Genomic DNA, 18,968 nt, shown 5'->3' with positions numbered 1-18,968 from the left:
TCATTAAAACAAAGCCCAATGAAGTGGATTTCACCAGGCACCTAAATGATAAAAAGTTTAAGCGCCAATGGAACATTTCTGGGGTGTTCCAGGGACAGGTGTCTCCATTGAAAAAGCCCTATTCACAGTTGCAGCCCACTTAGGCTGATTCTGGAGCCACACAGACCAGGGCCTCTGATGATTATCTAAGAGAACGGGCCATTTCATACAGTACAAGGTGATCATTTAGAGCTGGTGCTCTGTTGCTAAGCTAAAGCCCCTCCCTATGCAGCTAGCTTTGTGCAACTTTGTGCTCTGTTGTTTATTGTATATTCACATTTATGAATTGTTTTATTTCCACTTCTGTTGGAAATAACTATTTTTATGCTGCTTTCTATTCTATTCTTTTGATTTTCTGTGAGCTGTCCAAAGAGCATACATTATTGGCCAGCAATTGATTGATAGAGTTATACACAACCAAGCAGTCTTGTGACTTAATTTTTTTCAAAGCCCCTATGCCACACAATACAAAATCACATTTGAAACTGTAAGGGACTTTGAAAACGGCTTATGATGTGGCATAGAGATCTGTTGCTTGAAACAGCAGAAAGTAAAACATCACACTGGGCACTAAGCTCTTGGGTGTCCCTAAGGAGCAATTTGGATTCTGGCCAAAACATTTCAGGACCAGTTTAGTGTAGCTTTATTACACTATAGCACCAAAGACAATGACTAATCAGGGTATTTATTCCTGGTTTCAGCTTCATGGGCTAGATCTACGTTATCAGATGAATGGGAAGAAGTATAAATGCTTAACCCATTTCATGGAGTGGGCTTGAATCTTGTCTCAATAAATGTGCTAATAAAGGTGCCAAGAGAATCTGCAGGTTTTGCAAACATAATTTTGAATGAAGAGGCAAGTGAGTCTTTAACAGCTGAAAACTTGTTTTTCCTTATGCCACCTGTATCCTGATAGTCCTTAAGATCAATGGAGGACATCTTTTAGATGCAGTGAAGGAGGAAAATGCATAGCAGGACCTTCTTGGTAGTGGCCCTGAAAAACGGACTTCCTTTCTGAGAAAAGCCAAGCAAAATATCATCCCAATTAATTTTAAGAAACATGACACAATTTCTGAAATCCATTATGTTTGTTATTTGAAGTTTTACATATGGTTTTATGGCTTTTGAGAAGCATGGCTATCTTCACGCACCTTCAACTCTACCTACTGCAACTATGTTGTCTGTCTATTGTACAAATAAAATAAAAAGGTAAAGGTACCCCTGCCCGTACGGGCCAGTCTTGACAGACTCTAGGGTTGTGCGCCCATCTCACTCAAGAGGCCGGGGGCCAGCGCTGTCCGGAGACACTTCCGGGTCACGTGGCCAGCGTGACAAGCTGCATCTGGCGAGCCAGCGCAGCACACGGTAATGCCGTTTACCTTCCCGCTAGTAAGCGGTCCCTATTTATCTACTTGCACCCGGGAGTGCTTTCGAACTGCTAGGTTGGCAGGCGCTGGGACCGAACAACGGGAGCACACCCCGCAGCGGGGATTTGAACCGCCAACCTTTCGATCGGCAAGCCCTAGGTGCTGAGGCTTTTACCCACAGCGCCACCCGCTGTGGGTAAAAGCCTCATATAAAATAGAGATACAATAAAATAGAATTAAAATGATGACAGGGAATGTCATCTTTATGCCTCCTTCTTAATATCACCACCTGATTGAGCATCTACTTGGAAAGACATTTCCAAAAGCATTCTAGGAGAGTACCACATTTGTTCCTTAGAGGCAAGTCCTGCAGTTCTGTTTAAGGACAAATGCACATGTATTCCAATGAGAACTCTAACACAGAAGGCATTAAGAACTTTTAAGATTTGACTGTGTTATCTTCAGCAGCATATGATTAGCTTTCGGCATTGTAGCACATTGTAAAGCACTCTATGGGGCAACAAATTATGCGGCTGAAGTGGAGTTAACCGCATGCAAGCAAACATTATGCGCTCAACAACATCCCACACACAGCCATGCACACTTGCATTAGTACCAGCTAATCTGAGGAGGATTGTCCTCACTGAGGCATAGGATTTGATCTTTGGTTTTAAGGAGGAAGGCAAATGGGAGGAAAAAATATCCCTTTGCCCCGAGAAAGGTGAGAGCTGTAGGAGTTCTCAATGGCTCGGTGACTTTTGTTTGTTTTACAGCAAGGGAGTGAGCAGTTGACTACTTTGATATTGCCAGCAGGTGTGATCTCTGCAAAGTGGGGGGACAACTATAAAAAGACTGAAGCGTTTTGAATAAAGTTATATACATGGCAAGCCAGTGCAATGTGTGCAGTTCACAGTCATTAACATCAGGCTCCTTCTTGAATCGTCTTTTAGGACTCATTCATCTGACCCAAAAACGTGCCAGTTTTCAACATGTACCAAATGAGTACATTGAGAACTGGGGTAGTAAGTGGCTGTTTGTGAAAAGGCTGCTGAGAAGTCACATTTCACCCTAGAATTGCTCTGAATTTAACCTGAAGTTAAATTTCAAGGTAAATGTGGCAGTTCCTGTTTGGTAGAAACATGCAGGGATCCTCACGGGAAACAAAAAATAATTTATATAAGACCAGCAAAGGCTCCACTGAGATTCAACCTGGAGCCGTAGAAAACTTTACTGCTTGTTAGTAAGTTTTGCTGTGTTTATCATCTGTCTGTCAACAGCTCTGAATGTCTGGTGGGAGTCCAGGGAATCTCCTCTCTCTGTGTGCTGCTCCAGAGACCATTGCAGGGGTGTGAAGGGGACCAAACAATGTGGAGGTAGAGCATAACCAGCTTGAACTTGTCTAATCCTCTTTCAAAGCCACCCCAGTTGGTGGCCATTACATTATCCTGGGGGAGCGAGTTCTATCATTTGACTATATGCTGCATAAAGAAGTATGAGAAAGCCCTATTGCTGAGGTAGAAGACGTTGAGCAGGGCTTCCACTGATGGGACTTGTTAGTTGAACCCCTTTCCAGTATAAATATCCTTTATATGGTTTATATCACTAAAACAGAAGAAACAGAAGATACAACAAACTTCACAAAATTAAACCAGAGGGTTCAAAACAGGCAGTAAAATTTAATCACAGATTCTAAATTAAAAACCTGAGAGAATAAAAAGGAATTCAATTAATGCCAAAAAGACTACAAGGTAGGCCTTGGGCAAGCTTCCCTAGGGAGTGACTTCTGTACACTGGGGGCCACAGCTAATAAGACCCTCTTGTAGTTTCCACCTGCCTGGCCTCTGACAGCAGGGACCTTCACTGAGCAACTCAGTGCACAGGCAGGCAGATATTTACCCATAATATGTCAAGTAAAAGAAGAGGAAAAAAGAACAACATTTTGCAAAGCTTTCACGCCTGGAGGCAACTCAGTTCAGCAATCAGATGAGTGGCTTGGTGTAAATACCGAGTGGACACATGTCAGAAAGCAATAATCAATGTTTACAAAGTTGCATGTGCGCTTCATTGTGGAGGGAACTGAGGGCCTAAATGCGTGTGGTGCCAATTTTGTTATTTGCAATAATGTGTCGTCCCCCCCCCCCCTTTAATTAGAGGCACAAGGGGAGATGTTCACTGGCAATGCAGAGCTCAGGGAAGAAAGGTTTCACCCTCCACCTGCCATGATTACTACAAAAAAATCTATCTCATACACTGACTGAAGTTAGGCTTCAGCTCCCCCCCCCCCCCAAGTTTAACAGCAACACAGAAGGTGATTTTATTTTCAGACCTCCCCTCCTCATGCACTGCATTGTCAATGAGCATCCCTCCATGGCCATATTTAAATAAAGGAGGGGAGGCGCTGCAGACTGCAAACAATGCAATTTGCATCACATGTAATTAGTGTAATGTGAAACTGTATTCTCCTAAATCTCTCGATCTTGGGACTGAGGTATAAAGAGAAAGGATTTGATTAAGTTGTATCAAGATAGTTGATTCATTCATTTACCTGTGGTGCCGATACCTTTATGCCAACATCCATTTTCACTGTTACCTGTGAGCACAGCTATATGTAGCTCAAAATGTGTTAGGTTTCCAGATATTGTTTCTCATAATAAATCTACTCTGTACTCAGTTACCAACAATTATGCTTCATATTCCATTGTCAAACACCTGTGCACAAGACAACTCTTGGTGCATAAACTGTGAGGTCACCCTGCTTTAGTGAATACAGATTTTTTTTCTTTCACTTTGAGAACAAAAAGGAAGAGGTGTTTTCTGTATAATCTGCTACGAAGATATGCATTTGCTTATTATTTATGTCTTTTTAGTTTTGTTTTTTTAAAGCAAAGCAAAGCCTCTAAAAATAAACCTTGAGACATGGTCTTTCCATTGTCACCAATACTGTGTTATTTACAAGTGCTGATTACTCTCTAGGGGGAAAAAGTAATAATGTAATTGCAGCCATCTGTGTTTGTTTTCTGCATATTCCCATTAAAATGTTCTCGGCATACAGTACAACTCCTAAATTGTACTCTTTAGAAGGGCGCTAGGAAACTATTCTTCGGGGCAACACTCTGCCACTCTACATGTTGTCAAACTGTGCTGCAGTTAAAGCTGCCAAATTGTTTTGCGTATCTTGAGATTCTTGAACTATAGAGAAGGAATCGGAAGGGGAGAGGGAAAGCAAGTTAGCTCCCTTGCTGTGGAGAAAAACCTAATCCCTCACCACAGCCCTTTATGTTGCGACAAAAGCAACTAATACATTTCATTGTTATCTGTTCCTTTGCTCCACACTTCAGTAGAAGCTGCTTTAGAGCAATTAGCAACTTCCCAACACTGTTTTTAAAGGGCAGGCACTTTGTAGTCTCTCTTACCAACACTGATTCTTTAATTGGTTTGGAATATTTGCATAGAAAATGCAGGCTGAGTTCATATTTCTGTGTATTTATAGGCATACGTACACTTTACACAGATAGCCTTGACATATTCCAAAGCTGAAGCTCATTTAATTTGCAGATCAACTGGTCACGGTTTCCCCCGCCCCCCAATAAACAAAGATTGACTCAAAGATTATTGAAATATATTATAATTTAACATTTAAACCAACAAATGGAATAATTAATAACACCGCAACCCAAGTCAAAAAATATTTTAGAGTATTCTGATGAACATAACCTTTACTAATGAACATAGAAAAAGCCTTTACTATTTGAGAAATCGTTTTAAACTGAATTCAGACATTCAGGTGGGAATCATAAAAAACAATCATGTGGAAGGTTGCGGACCTGGGCTTCACCAGCCTCAACCCTAACCCTGAAGTCTGTGCGTTGAGCATGGATGTGTGGAGAAGTATGAGAGGTGATATCATTGCCATCTTGAAATATCTGAAGAGCTGTCACATGGAAGATGGGCAAGCTTGTTTTCTGCTGCTCCAGAGGGTAGGAACCCAACCAATGGATACAAGAAAGGAGATTCCAACAAAACATTAGGAAGCATTTTCTGATGGTAAGAGCTGTGGTTCAACAGTGGAACAGCTTACCTCAGAAGGCAGTGGGCTCTCCTTCCTTGGAGGTGTTAAACAGAGGTTGGTTTGCCACCTGTCATGGATGCTTTAGTTGAGATTCCTGCATTGCAGGGGATATGACCAGATGACTCTTGGGGTACCTTCCAAATCTAGACACCAACAATTTAATATAGTTTAGATTGGATGCAAATGTGTCTACCACCATCCTCCCCACAACCCCAAGAAAAGTCAAAATGGAGAAAATAAACACAAAATAGTGGGGAACCAAGATAGGCCAATGAGCATGCTCACTGAGCACAGAAAGCCGATTGTTAGGGTGGGGATGGGAAACTTTGGAGATAGAATGGAGTGGCTGGAACCCTGAACAAAAGTACTGCAAAATGCAACATTTTGTTGAAGGCCCTTCTTGTTATATGCTTCAAAAAGAAGGGGATGGAGACATGCAAGTGAGGTCCATGCAACTCCTGGAGCGCATGGATTTTCCTGCAAGGGAGATGTGCTAATCTGACTTCACCCATTATCGTATAGGTAGAGAAAGCAGATGTGCTTGAGCCACTTGCCATGCTGCATTATCCACTTCTCTGCAACATTTGAACTAATGCAAGGACATACTTCACAGCATGCAGAACAAATGGCTCACTGTGTTTTTATATTTACAGTAAAGATTAAATGCCAGGAACAAAATTTTTGAAAAGCTTCTAAAGAAAAAGATCTCTCTTTGGTGGGAGAAGAGGGCAAGACATAAACGCCTTTACATGCTCTAAGTTATTTATTGCAAGAAGCATGCTTTCTCATATGCTTGCACAACCCCAAGCAAAATGTCTCTTAAATCTGATATGATGCAAATAATGGGTATATCTAGAGGTAATGAGTTTTTCAAATGAGAATTTGAAGGAAAGACTCTGGCCCACAAGTCATTATTTTAAGCAGTGGAATACATATATACATTTCTCCCCTTAAATAAGTAAGCTGGTGTGCACAGAATACACAGCTCTGGGAGTAGGGTAAGGGCTGAGAAAGCCTGGATCAAAACTGCTTTGAAGAATATAAAATAATGTAACCCTGGTTTAAGTACTGGTTCAGATTCAGGTATTCCTTTTCGACTGGGTCATGAATCAACACCCCTCATTCCCTGTAACTAAGCATGCATCCCTATTATTACTAGCATTGAGTATTACTCCAGTAAACCAGAGCCACTGTGAAGGCTAATGGGGCAGGTGGGGCCTGGGTCTGCCACCCTCCATGAGATTTTTCCCCCCATGATGCACACCTGAACTTTTGAGTTCAGTTTAAAATTAAATAATTCCACAATTGCAATGACTTACTTGGATTCAACACTATGCTTAAAAGATGTCACCTCATGCAGAGATTTTTGTGCTTAGTTAAATTGGTAGATCTACACTAGAGAAAGATGGGCTTATGACTATCATTCGAATCACGTGCTATGCCAGTCTCCTAGTATAACTGGATTACATAGGGTGGTGTTCAGCTAAATAGTTTGCTGGTACCAGGATTAGAACTAGTGCAGTGGGACTGCCATCTCTCCATGCCCCATGTTCTCTCCAAATCAACTACCAAGCATTGGGAGAATCCCAGAAGTGATTTTGCAGGGGGCAGGAGGGAGGGGAGAGAGGGAGAACATTCCATTGTGCAAGGGCAAATCATTGTGCTGGTGGAAGATTTGCTTAGTGTTGTGTTGAATACATTCCACAGAGTTGGTGAAGCACCTTGAAGGGGCCAGAAGGATTATTGCCATGGGGAGTGGGGTCTGCCCTTGTATAGAAAACCGACCTGAAGATCTGAGACAGCAGACATCTTTATCATTAAAGTGGTACCTCTGAATGCGAACAGGATCCGTTCTGGAGCCCCGTTCGCATCCTGAAGCGAACGCAACCTGCGTCTGTGCGTGCGCGGGTCACAATTCGCCGTGTCTGCACATGCGTGTGATGTCATTTTGAACGTCTGTGCATGCGCGAACAGCGAAACCCAGAACTAACATGTTCCGTTACTTCCAGGTCACCACGGAGCGCAACCTGAAAACACTCAACCTGAAGCACATTTAACCAGAGATATGACTGTATAAAGAACCAGTGAGAAGCAACATATTATTTTGGGCTATTTTACGCCTCAGCCGGCAGTGAAAGATGGGAAGATCCACTGTGGTTCACTGTTAACAGGAGGCAATTTCCTCCTGGACACTTGAGGAAAGGAGGTCACTCATAAAAAGGAGCAATATATATTTAGCACATTGACCTAGTATGAGATAATAGAGCAAAGAGACATACTTAACCTCAGGCAATGCAAAAGACCTCTACTGCAGGATGCAACATACGGAAAATGATTTTGTATTTCTTCAGGCTGGCTCTTCTGCCTCAAAAACAATTGCCTAAATGAGTGCTTAGAATGGTAATGAAGTGCTAGAATTATGTAATCTTTTAAAAAGAGAAAGAATACCCAATCCTGATGAAAGAAACCTAAAATATTGTCTTACCCATACATACCTAACTAATTACTATGTCCTGCAGGTGAGGGCATCCTGCAACTACCAGCCTGCCAGGAGGCCTGTTTCACATGATGTCAGAATTGGGACTTTAGTGTGTCAGCCATAATTAGTAGTAGTAGTAGTAATAATAATAATAATAATAATAATAATAACAACAACAACAACCATTAAAATACAATAATTCATCAGAATTGGAACTTTACTGTGTCAGCCATAAGAACAACAACAACAACAACAACAACAACAACAAACATTAAAATACAATAATTCATCAGATATTAAAAGCTTCCCTAAACAGGGCTGCGTTCAGATGTCTTCTAAAAGTCAGATAGTTGTTAATTTCTTTGACATCTGATGGGAGGGTGTTCCACAGGGTGGGCGCCACTACCGAGAAGGCCCTCTGCCTGGTTCCCTGTAGCTTCACTTCTTTTAGTGAGGGAACCGCCAGAAGGCCCTTGGAGCTGCTGAACGATGGGGGTGGAGACGTTTCTTCAGGTATACTGGGCCAAGGCCATTTAGGGCTTTAAAGGTCAGCTCCAACACTTCAGCACCAACACTTTGAATTGTGCTCGGAAACGTACTAACCCTTTGGAATGCCCTCTGATTTCATTTCAGACAGGCAGCCTCTCTATTATCATTCTGCCGCCTGCCTAAATACATACCTCTTACAACAAGCATTTTTAATTGAGATCTTTATTCCAGTTGGTGTCTGTACTAGATTTGAATTGATTTTATGTATTCACCATATGCATAGCTTGTATATATGCAACTGTTTTAGATATGTTCTCATTATATTGTAAATCACTTCTTGATGCTTCACACTAAGCGGTTCATAAATGAAAATCATAATTATGTCACCAAAGTCTGCCTCACTCTTCCAAAGAGGGTTCATCTTACCAATACACATAATACATTTGTATTCAGACGTGGGAGGGTCTTGTGGGAATTGCCCTTCAACCTGGCATGCAGAAGAACAGACTAACCTGAGCCCATGAGTCAATTCCCCATTTTGTCTTCACACTAAGGCTTGAAAAATAAAAAGATTACATCTCTTTCCATGCCAAGCCTGACAAAGAAAACATAATACTCAATGACTGTAGTAACATGATTTTCTTTATTAAGGAAACATTCTTATTTCTAAGGAAACTGATGAAGAGTCTACTGAGAATTCTTTTTTCATCTTTATTGTTCCTTACCAATGTCAATAATCTACTACTTACTAAACCCCATGGTCCTATAGTGTGAAAATTCCATTGTTCCAAAGTCTCATTGACAAATGAATCACTTGATATTTGGCAAATGGAATACTCTATAGATATTACCATCAATGAGCATTTTGCTTGATGAGAACAACTCCATCCTGAGACCTTTACTCAACATAAGTAGCTCTGCTGATTTTAGTGGAACAGCTTTTCTGAATAAGAACTGTTCAGCTGATGGGGAAAGGTTGCAAGGATTAGGTCCGTATACTCTGTTCTTGAGAACGAAAATTGACTATTCTTTTTCACAGTCTATCTTCTAAATACAAATTACTGGCAAATAACCATGTAGAATAGTCTGAAATTGAGAAAATTCTCTAGACCTTACAAGGTGTCAAGTGCAGTTCACAAAGAGTGAGAGTAATGTTCTGAAAGACAGCCAAAGATCATTTATGAACAGCTCTCGAAGGGGCAATTTCTGCCTTCATTTTTCTTTTACAAGCTTCAAGGTGCATAGGTAACATAAGATTACCAAGTGACAGCAATGGGTTCTGGGCTTTTTTAGAAGACTGCATTAGGAACACAGGGTTTATATGTTTTCTAGGGTGTATAAAATTACCATTGTTTTAGACGTGGTTAATATCCCTTAAGCTCTTAGAGAAAACAATCATACATGAAAGAAACCTATACCATAGAACGTAACTACACCAGGGCAACTGGTAAATCATTTTTCATGTTTTTCTACAGGCTTGTAATTTTCACATATGAATGCCAGCTTCTGACAATATTTTACAATGTTTGCCAGTTAGTTTTAAAAAACTGTTCTGGTTCTTTTTTTACACTTGCATATCTGCCGATTAAAGATTTAGGCTGCAACCCCAAACACACTTACTAAGGAGCAAGCCCCACTGAACACTGTAGATTACTTCAGAGTAAACATGCATAGGATTCTATGCATCTGAAGAAGTGTGTATCTGAAGAAGTGTGCATGCACACAAAAGCTTAAACCCAGAATAAACTTAGTTGGTCTCTAAGGTGCTACTGGACAATTTTTTATTTTTTAAATTTATTTTGCATGCATAGGATTGTGCTTAAACCATAATCCAACACAAAACTCAGTAGTTTACAGTGCAATTATTTCTGTGTCTAATCAGAAGGAAACACCACTGAGCTCAGTGAGACTTACTCCAGGTGTACAACTGTACATAGAATTGCAGCCCTGATTTCACTAAAATATATAAGTCTTCTTTTATTTATTCCTGTGTTGGATTATGGTCTTGGGGTTGTTTGGGGTCAGGTTTGTTGTTGTTGTTTGCAGTTTCTAAATGCCAAACATATGTTGTTAAACCAAAAAAAGTTTGTGTTATTATTTAATACATCTAAGAACATAACCTCTAGCCAATAATGTAAAGCCTGTATTAAAAACATGACAGCTCACAGAGTAATGGGTTTTGAAACTGATTTTATGCTTATGAAAGAAGAAACTACCAATATCCACCTAAACCACCAAGGCTGCAGACCTACACTCAACTTCTCTGGGAGTAAAACTCATTGAACTCAATGGGACTTGAGTTCTGAATAGACATGTATAGGATTGAGCTGTAGATTACATATTCTAGGTTCAGTTGACACATTTGAGTGACGTTATAAAGTATTCCCTTCCTAATAAACTGCATATTTCCCCCTGCCAATCAGTTTTATACCACAACCACTGCCGTAATAATGCCTTCACAATTACTACAGGACAGTTCTGGTTCCCTAAACACTCTAGACAAAAGTCTCATGGAAGAACTATAAACTGTGTAAAAGTTGGTTCTTCTACTATGTTCTGTCTTTATCAGGTTCTGCATTTTCCTACATTTGCCCACCTTGCTGCCTGTTGCTGGCTAGAGGTATGGAAATGCACAGCCTGGTGGCTTTATGACAAGTATGAATTTTACCACCCTTCACAAAGGGAGAGAGAGCACTGAACATGAGCAGGATATGTAATTCCATTTTTAGACTGGCTTCAGCGCCTTTCCTCAGCCCTACAACTTATCACAAGTTTTCTGCTGAGCATCAACAGAGCTTTATCAAAATTGTGCTACAGGTGACAAAGATCAACTCCCCATAAGCGTACCACATTAAAGATTTTAAGCAGTATATTTTTATTAGCAGCATGCACCCCCCAGTATATTATCTGTGCAATACATTAAGCGGGTCCATTAAGCTCCATCCAGTCCAAACTTCACTGTTTATACATCGCTCTGGAATGATAAATGAGCAGTTATGGTCTATTGATTAAATATTACCTGTTACTGAATTGCTTAAACACAAATTTGCAAGATAAACTGGAACTGCTCAGACAGAATCATTACAGATTTTTGTGGTAATTAATAGGAATGTTATGTAAATATACATTTAAGTGATTTATACATTGGAACTCCAAATAAGCTGTTATAATCTATCATACTGCAATAAATTAGCTTTCTTGTAGGTATCTGACCTCTGCTGGAGCATGCAAGACCTGCATATGTATCTCATTCAGGATGCAACGCCCACTCCCCTCAGTTTGACTTCAAATGCCACTCACCCACCTTTGCAAACAGAAAGCCTGGTTAAACAAATCACGTTTTAAGGACACAAAACACAAAAATGGTCAGGAAGCGATGAGATGTTACCACTAAGGTCTGATTGTGGTAGAACAAGAAAGCCACCAAACACAGCCCCCTAAGATGAAATGGCAAGATAAGCTTTAATGAGGCTGCAACACTAAACTTGTTTCCTAAAGGGGGTGTCCCACAAAACTAAGGCTAGGTAGACACCATACTCTTAAAGCACATCTCCCCACAAAATAACACTGAGCTATAATTCCCAGCAGGGACGTGGGTGGCGCTGTGGGTAAAAGCCTCAGCGCCTAGGGCTTGCCGATTGAAAGGTCGGCAGTTTGAATCCCCGCGGCGGGGTGAGCTCCTGTCGTTCGGTCCCAGCTCCTGCCAACCTAGCAGTTCGAAAGCACGTCAAAGTGCAAGTAGATAAATAGGGACCGCTTACTAGTGGGAAGGTAAACGGCGTTTCCGTGTGCGGCTCTGGCTCGCCAGAGCAGCGATGTCACGCTGGCCACGTGACCCGGAAGTGTCTGTGGACAGCACTGGCCCCCGGCCTCTTGAGTGAGATGGGCGCACAACCCTAGAGTCTGTCAAGACTGGCCCGTACGGGCAGGGGGAGCTTTACCTTTATAATTCCCAGCACCTTTATCAAGGTTCCGTTCCCAGGATCCTTGAGGAATTAGTTCAATGTGTGGTGTGTACACAGCTTTAGTTGGAATTTCTTCTGAGGAGAATATGTATATGGATTGTACTATGCCAAGGAAAGGGTATCTTAAGTACCAGGAACTCTAGCAACAGGAAGCAATCCGCTTCCCTTTTTACAGATAATGATGGGTTTTCTCCTCTCTTGACTTGCAGGACTAATTTTGACACAAATGCCTTCTAAGGTCAGTGAAGGACAGACTTTCAAGCAGGGTGCAGAAAGGAACTGGTGTTTCTCTTAGCAAATGTTTCCTTCTCTTTAGGTAGACCGATTTCACCTTCTCTTTCGGTAGTCTGATTTCACCTTCAGACTGCCATAAGTGAAGAGAGTATGTGGCTTTTCAAACTATAATCCCTGACCACTGGCTGTGATGACTGGAGCTGACAACATCTGGAGTCTAACAACATTCTGGGAGGGTCACAGATTCCCCATCCCTTCTCTAGTGTCTGGTTTACATGAGTAACACATTCAAGCAAAATCACATTGTATGATTGGACTGCAAATGAAGGATCACATTTTAAATATTCTGCCAGGTTTTAAAAAATAGAAGACCTTATATATCGAAAGACAGCAGATCAGAGAGGAATGTATTAACTCTCTCCATGATGTGCTAGATTTTCTGTGCAGGGAATGTTTTACATGAAAAAGTGTTGAAGAATGTGATCTTCTACGTATGGATAAAAATCCCAGAAAATGCCACCATTTTGTTGAATGGATGGCTCTGCCTTAAGAAGAATTGACTTGCCAGGGCAGCACCTAAATGGACAGAGGCATGTACTCGGTGAAAATCCAAACCTAAAATCTGCCATATGTAATACTGTTGTTTTACTGTTTTTTCTTTAACAGAATTCGTTTGCTTAGTTAACATGTAAAGACTGTGTATAATTTTTATTTCTTACCTTTTCAAAACATCAAGATGAAGATGAAACAGTTCTTAGTATTGTAAGAAATGGGGAAAAAATTAAAGTCAGGGAATAAAATTATACCATCTGCCTAAGGTTGGCAGGATACGTTAAAATTCATTCATAAAAAGCTTAAACTGAACACGCATTAAGCTGCTATAAAATGAAGCTTTAATAAGAATGGAAAACTTTGGGTGCCAAAATCAGTCAAAAATAACATAAATAATATCTTTTCACTTTGGACCATCACACAACAGTTCCAGAATTGTATTGGTTTTCCATATCTGCAGCCCAGAGTATGACATCTGACTTCACAAAATTTAGCACCCTGAGAATGTTAGGGTTTGTTTTCTTTTTTCTCAGGGGGAGCCAAGTTTTATCCTGCTTGAATACAGGTTGGCAATCTCTGGTAAACTCTCAGTAATCAGAAAGCAGCTGGGCATCATTTACCAGCACTCTGGACAGCTCCTTCTCAGTTCCCCATTAAAACAAGATTCCTGCCCCTACAAAAAACATGGCAAAAAGACAAACTATTTATGCACTTGTTGCTTTGCTTTTTCATAGGAAGCAAGTGACAAACTAAAACTTGAATTTTAAAATTTCTCCCAAAGGCCAATTTCTGAAATAAAGCATGGATCCTTTAAATGTGTATACATCAGACATTTTATAGAAATAATATTTTGTGTGTGTGTGTGTCCCCCAACCATCCTAGGAACTTTTTTTCTACATTGTGTTATGGCAGGGCTTTTTCCATTCCATGCCCCTGCAAACCATACCATTCCAAATCTCCTTACTCTTTTCCCAAGCCCCGCCCTTCCATGCCTCCCAGAATCTGGATCTTGAAAACAAAGCAATATGAAGATTCATCATCATCTCAAGCACAGGTCTTCTTTTCGGTCATGTTGCCTCTGATGCTTTAAATGATGAGGCAGAAATGGACAGACTCAACTTTGGACATTATAGAAAGAAGTCATGCCTTTTCTCACTGAGCTATATTGGCACTAGAGTAAGGATTTAATCCTTAGGGTCCGCGTAGGCTCCAACCAAACTGAAGTGGTTCTGATGACAATCTATTAAACTGACACTTTTGAGGGGAGATGGCTTTACAAAACCACTTAACTACACTGTGCAACAGACAGCTGAATTAGGCTTGTCTGCCTGTATGGAGTCAGAAGGAGCCACATGACTCTTTGGGGAGGAAAAACAACATCTACTTTGCAGAGAAAAGTCTTTCTTCATGACACTCATTCAGATTCATTTAAAACAGGCATCTCCACTGTTAATCTGCTTTTCATCTCTCTCTTGCCACCAGACAACATTTCCTAACCCAGAGAAAAGAAATGAAGAAAAGAAGGTAGGCACTTCTTAAGGGTGGTGGTGGTCAATAGCAATGAGACATTTTGTCTAAAAGCAGCAAGTGAAGCTGCAAACAAGCTTTTAAAAGGTCACTGCCCAGACATTAAGAAGGCAAGACATCATGGTGGCAAGGGGGCAGAAGCACATTAGACTTCTGACTGACTGACTGATTAGGCTTCTGAGCTAGGAGGAGCTGAGCTCAGACAGGAGCCCAAGGCCCCAGGGTGCCAGGCCATGGGAATCTGCTGTGCGTGTCATGGGAATGAAAAACACAAGCCTATGGGAGAAGACAGCACAGCCTGCATCTCTTCTGAAGCCATCCCTGCTGGGTGAAATGTGGACTTTTACCAGCATGGGTTCTCAAGGAAAGAACAATTCTCCTGTCTTTTTTCTTCGCCAGGGGTTTGCACAGTGACTGGCCCAATAGGTCAATTTCTGCAGGAGGAAAGAAAATGAATAGAAACATAAAGAGAAAAAATGTGAAGTTATTATCTCTCTAGCTTTGCCCAATGGGGTCTAGATGTCCAAGATCCACGCCTAAAGAATAGAGATAAAGGTTAGATCTCCATAGCTTTTTGTTTCCTGTTGGGATGAAGAAACGCAGTGGCTTAAATTCCTGGCAGATACGCTCTAAATTCACAATTATAGCGGGTTGCTTAAGCTTGGAGAATTTCCATGGTTCTGATGGAGTGCCACTTACTGTTCAAATTTCTAAAAAGCAGCATCTTTTTCTATGTTTGTTTATGATTAAACCTGTGCCACTCATTGGTCACCTGATCACTTAACACTCAGAAAGTCGCATAAAAAAGGAGAAATGTTACATCTCTTGCTTGGTTTCTTCCCTTTGTGATGGAGGGGGGAGTCGGGTAACAAAAAGCTATAAGCACTTTGTGTGAAAAACACTTCATACATGCTAAGTACTAGGTTGTATTGTCATAATGATTATGTATTGTGTAAAATGGCATGTAATTATCATTAGCTATCATTAATAACTATAACAACAATAATAGTGACTATATTTCTGCAGATCCTACTAAATGTGTGTGGGAGGGAAACAGTGACTCATTCTGTAAGAAAGCAACTCTCCTGCCCGTCCATGAAAGACTATTTTAATGAGCTTCTAATGGAATTTTGCTCATCTCAAGGCCCACCACTTTTGTGGCTATGTGTGTAGAACATTTTGAACTCTGTCTATATTTCATTAATTACACAGTCTAAGCTTGCAACTATTTTTACACTTTTATTCAACAAAAAATCCACAGCAGTTCACAAAGTGAAACAAGGAACTAACAAATCTAGCAATGAGATAGATCAATATTACTACTGGTTCCCACTGCTGCCTTTTATCATTATTGTGTTTTTATCAAATGCTATGCTTTTTTATTCTTTAGCTTATATGCAACAGGTTCTACTCAGAGTAGAATAACTGCAATTATTTGTAAGTTTTAAACATATTTAATATATGTAAACAGTTTTAATTCTATTAACGTTTTATTGCTTTTAATGATTGCTTTTTCTAGGATTCTTGTTACTTGTATATTTTTGGATACAGTCATACCTCGGGTTACAGACGCTTCAGGTTGCGTTTTTTCATGTTACGGATGCGCTGAAACCCGAAATATTGGAATGGGTTACTTCTGGGTTTCGGCGGTCACGCATGCGCAGAAATCTACTCCTAAGGGTCAGGGGACTGTCTGAAACAGCATCTGACACTACACATGTCCTATTCAGATGTTCACACGCAGTGAGGAGGAAAGTGAGGATAAGCTTGCTGGCCCCATCCAGACCCCAGACCCAACAGGCTGGAGAGGAGCGTCTTGAACCAGGGAGCCTATTTTGCACATGTGGACTCTTCCTACAATAGAGTCTTGCTGTCTCCAATGGTGCAATGGGTAAGGGTTTCTGGCTGTGGGCAGGATTCCTGCATTGTAGGGGACTGAACTAGATGACCCTTGGGGTCCCCTCCAACTCTACGATCTATGGTTACCCAGGATCTCCTCTTCAGACCTTTCCTGCCCCCCAACATGTGAAGGGCAGCAGGGATGAGTTCCACACTTTCCCTCTCCTCACAATAGTAATCATGTGAGGAACTGAACAAATGAATAGCACAACTGGGGGTGATCAGTAGGTACATGAGGTGCACAAGCAGGTTATTCCACTCACACAAGTATTCTGTAGGATTCAAGACAAAGAATGTTTAGGAAGTTGGGTGGGCTCCCACAGTGGAGTCTGACACTTTTTAAAATGGCAGTAGCCTTCTCCAGTAGGCCAGGATCATCACATGTTTTCACATGGGTTTTTAAAAAACTTCTTTGTTTTTCAGTTGCCGGAATCTTTGTGGAGACCACTATTTTCAGCAAATCTCTCAGCCAGCGAATATGACTTTTCATCTACCTTCGTGAAGCATACAGAGAGAGAGAGAGAGAGAGAGAGAGAGAGAGAGAGAGAGAGAGACAACCACCCTGAAAATAATACATTTCACGATTTAACTTTATTTGAGTAGGTACATAACATTAATATCTGGGTCCATTTTATGCTCCAGTCAAAGCTTCACCTCTCATGTCATTTTAGTTATTTTGGTGTTAGGAATCAGGCTTGAAACATGTGAAGATGTAACTGCTGGATGGAATTTACTGACTTAGGCCACAGACCATATCAGCATGTGAAGTAGTACAAAGCAAGAGTGTGCCATTAAGCGTGTGAGGGTGCTTTTGTTTCACCTGCACATGTAGGGGTAAGGAGGGTCACATCAGTCACTACAATCCCATGCAAGCTTGGGCCTTTTCACCCCTTGATTTAGGAATAAAGGCCCGGTGCCTTCATTTCAGAGTTGTCTTTGCGTTGCGCTAGGTTCTGTCTCCTTGCTGCTGTTATTCCTGCTGCTGCCCCTTAACCATTTGCCGCTAACAACAGTCAGTGGCTTGCTAATAGGCTCCATTTGTTTGCTTTCAGCATCCCTTGGGCTTTCATACAGCAAAGCATGCATGCAGCCCTTAGAGTAATATCAAGCAGGGACCTTGGCTCTACGATTTTGACAAGTTGCCTGCCCTTGCTCAGGCCCTGTATCTCTGCATGTACAAGGCCTACTGGAACTATGGAGGCTGTCATCATCTTCCCCTGGGCAATCATCTGTACAATCACTAGGAACGCTTGCTGTTCCCATTATTGTAACTTCCACAATACAGACAGTCACTATATAACTTCACAGTATTAAAAAAAACAACACACCATCTACCTCAGTTAACAAACAGCAAAGATATTCCTTTTGAGACATCTGGAACTCCACTGAAAAAGCCGCTAATTTATCTGAAGCACATGAAAATAAAACATACAATGTAACAGCATCAGCAAAATATTTCCTGAAACCATCTAAAGGGATCCTCTTAATACACCATGTCAATACAATCCCTTGGCTAAAACATAAATTCTAAACAAGAACAGCAATACATTAAGCACACACACACCACTTCATATTAGGGTTAAGATAAAGAATATAAGCGTCCTTTTTTTTTAAGCATCAGGAAATAAGGGAGTTAGGTTTTTTTAAAACAAAACCAACAACTTTTTATACCAAAGCTGTTTTTGTCTGTCCCCTTTACTACATTTTTTTTAAGAACTTGCCATTTTGCTGTTGCAGCGGGACTTGTCAGATTCTAGCACTAATGGGTTGTGATATGGTGTCAGGGGAAGTCAACAACCAATGCTGGAAAAAAAGGGGTTATAACTGCTGACACAGCCAAGGATAGATGGGCCTTCATTTGTAAGAAATAAAATAAAAGTTCTGTTTTGTGTCTTGCTTTCGGATTAGTGGGGGTGTAGCCTTTGATAAATGGGAGGACCACTTCTCTCTCCAAGACCAATTACCTAATCTAACACCTTGTGCCCAGAGAGATGTAATGCTAAGATAAAGAAGTTCAATGGATGGATGGATGGTTTAAGAGTTTGCAGAATGAATGCTATGAAACTCTTAATCTCAGGGTCATGGCTCTGAGCCCCACTTTGGGCAAAACATTCCGACATTGCAGGGAGTTGGATGAGATGAGCCTTGTGGTTCCATTCCAACTCTACAATTCTATGATTAAAGGAACGTGGAGGCCATATTCTTTAAAGAGTGGCATGGGTGCCTGAGCATCTTGAGGAAATGTTCAGTGGGCACCTCTGCCCGTGGAAGGAGAAGAGTGTGTCTATGCATATATATTTAAATTTTCTGTTTCACAATTTAGAGTATTCATTTAAACAACCTTAAAA

Source organism: Podarcis tiliguerta (genome assembly GCF_965153285.1).
Source record: "Podarcis tiliguerta genome assembly, chromosome: 3".
Lineage (NCBI taxonomy): Eukaryota > Metazoa > Chordata > Lepidosauria > Squamata > Lacertidae > Podarcis > Podarcis tiliguerta.
This window is presented reverse-complemented; position numbering follows the sequence as displayed.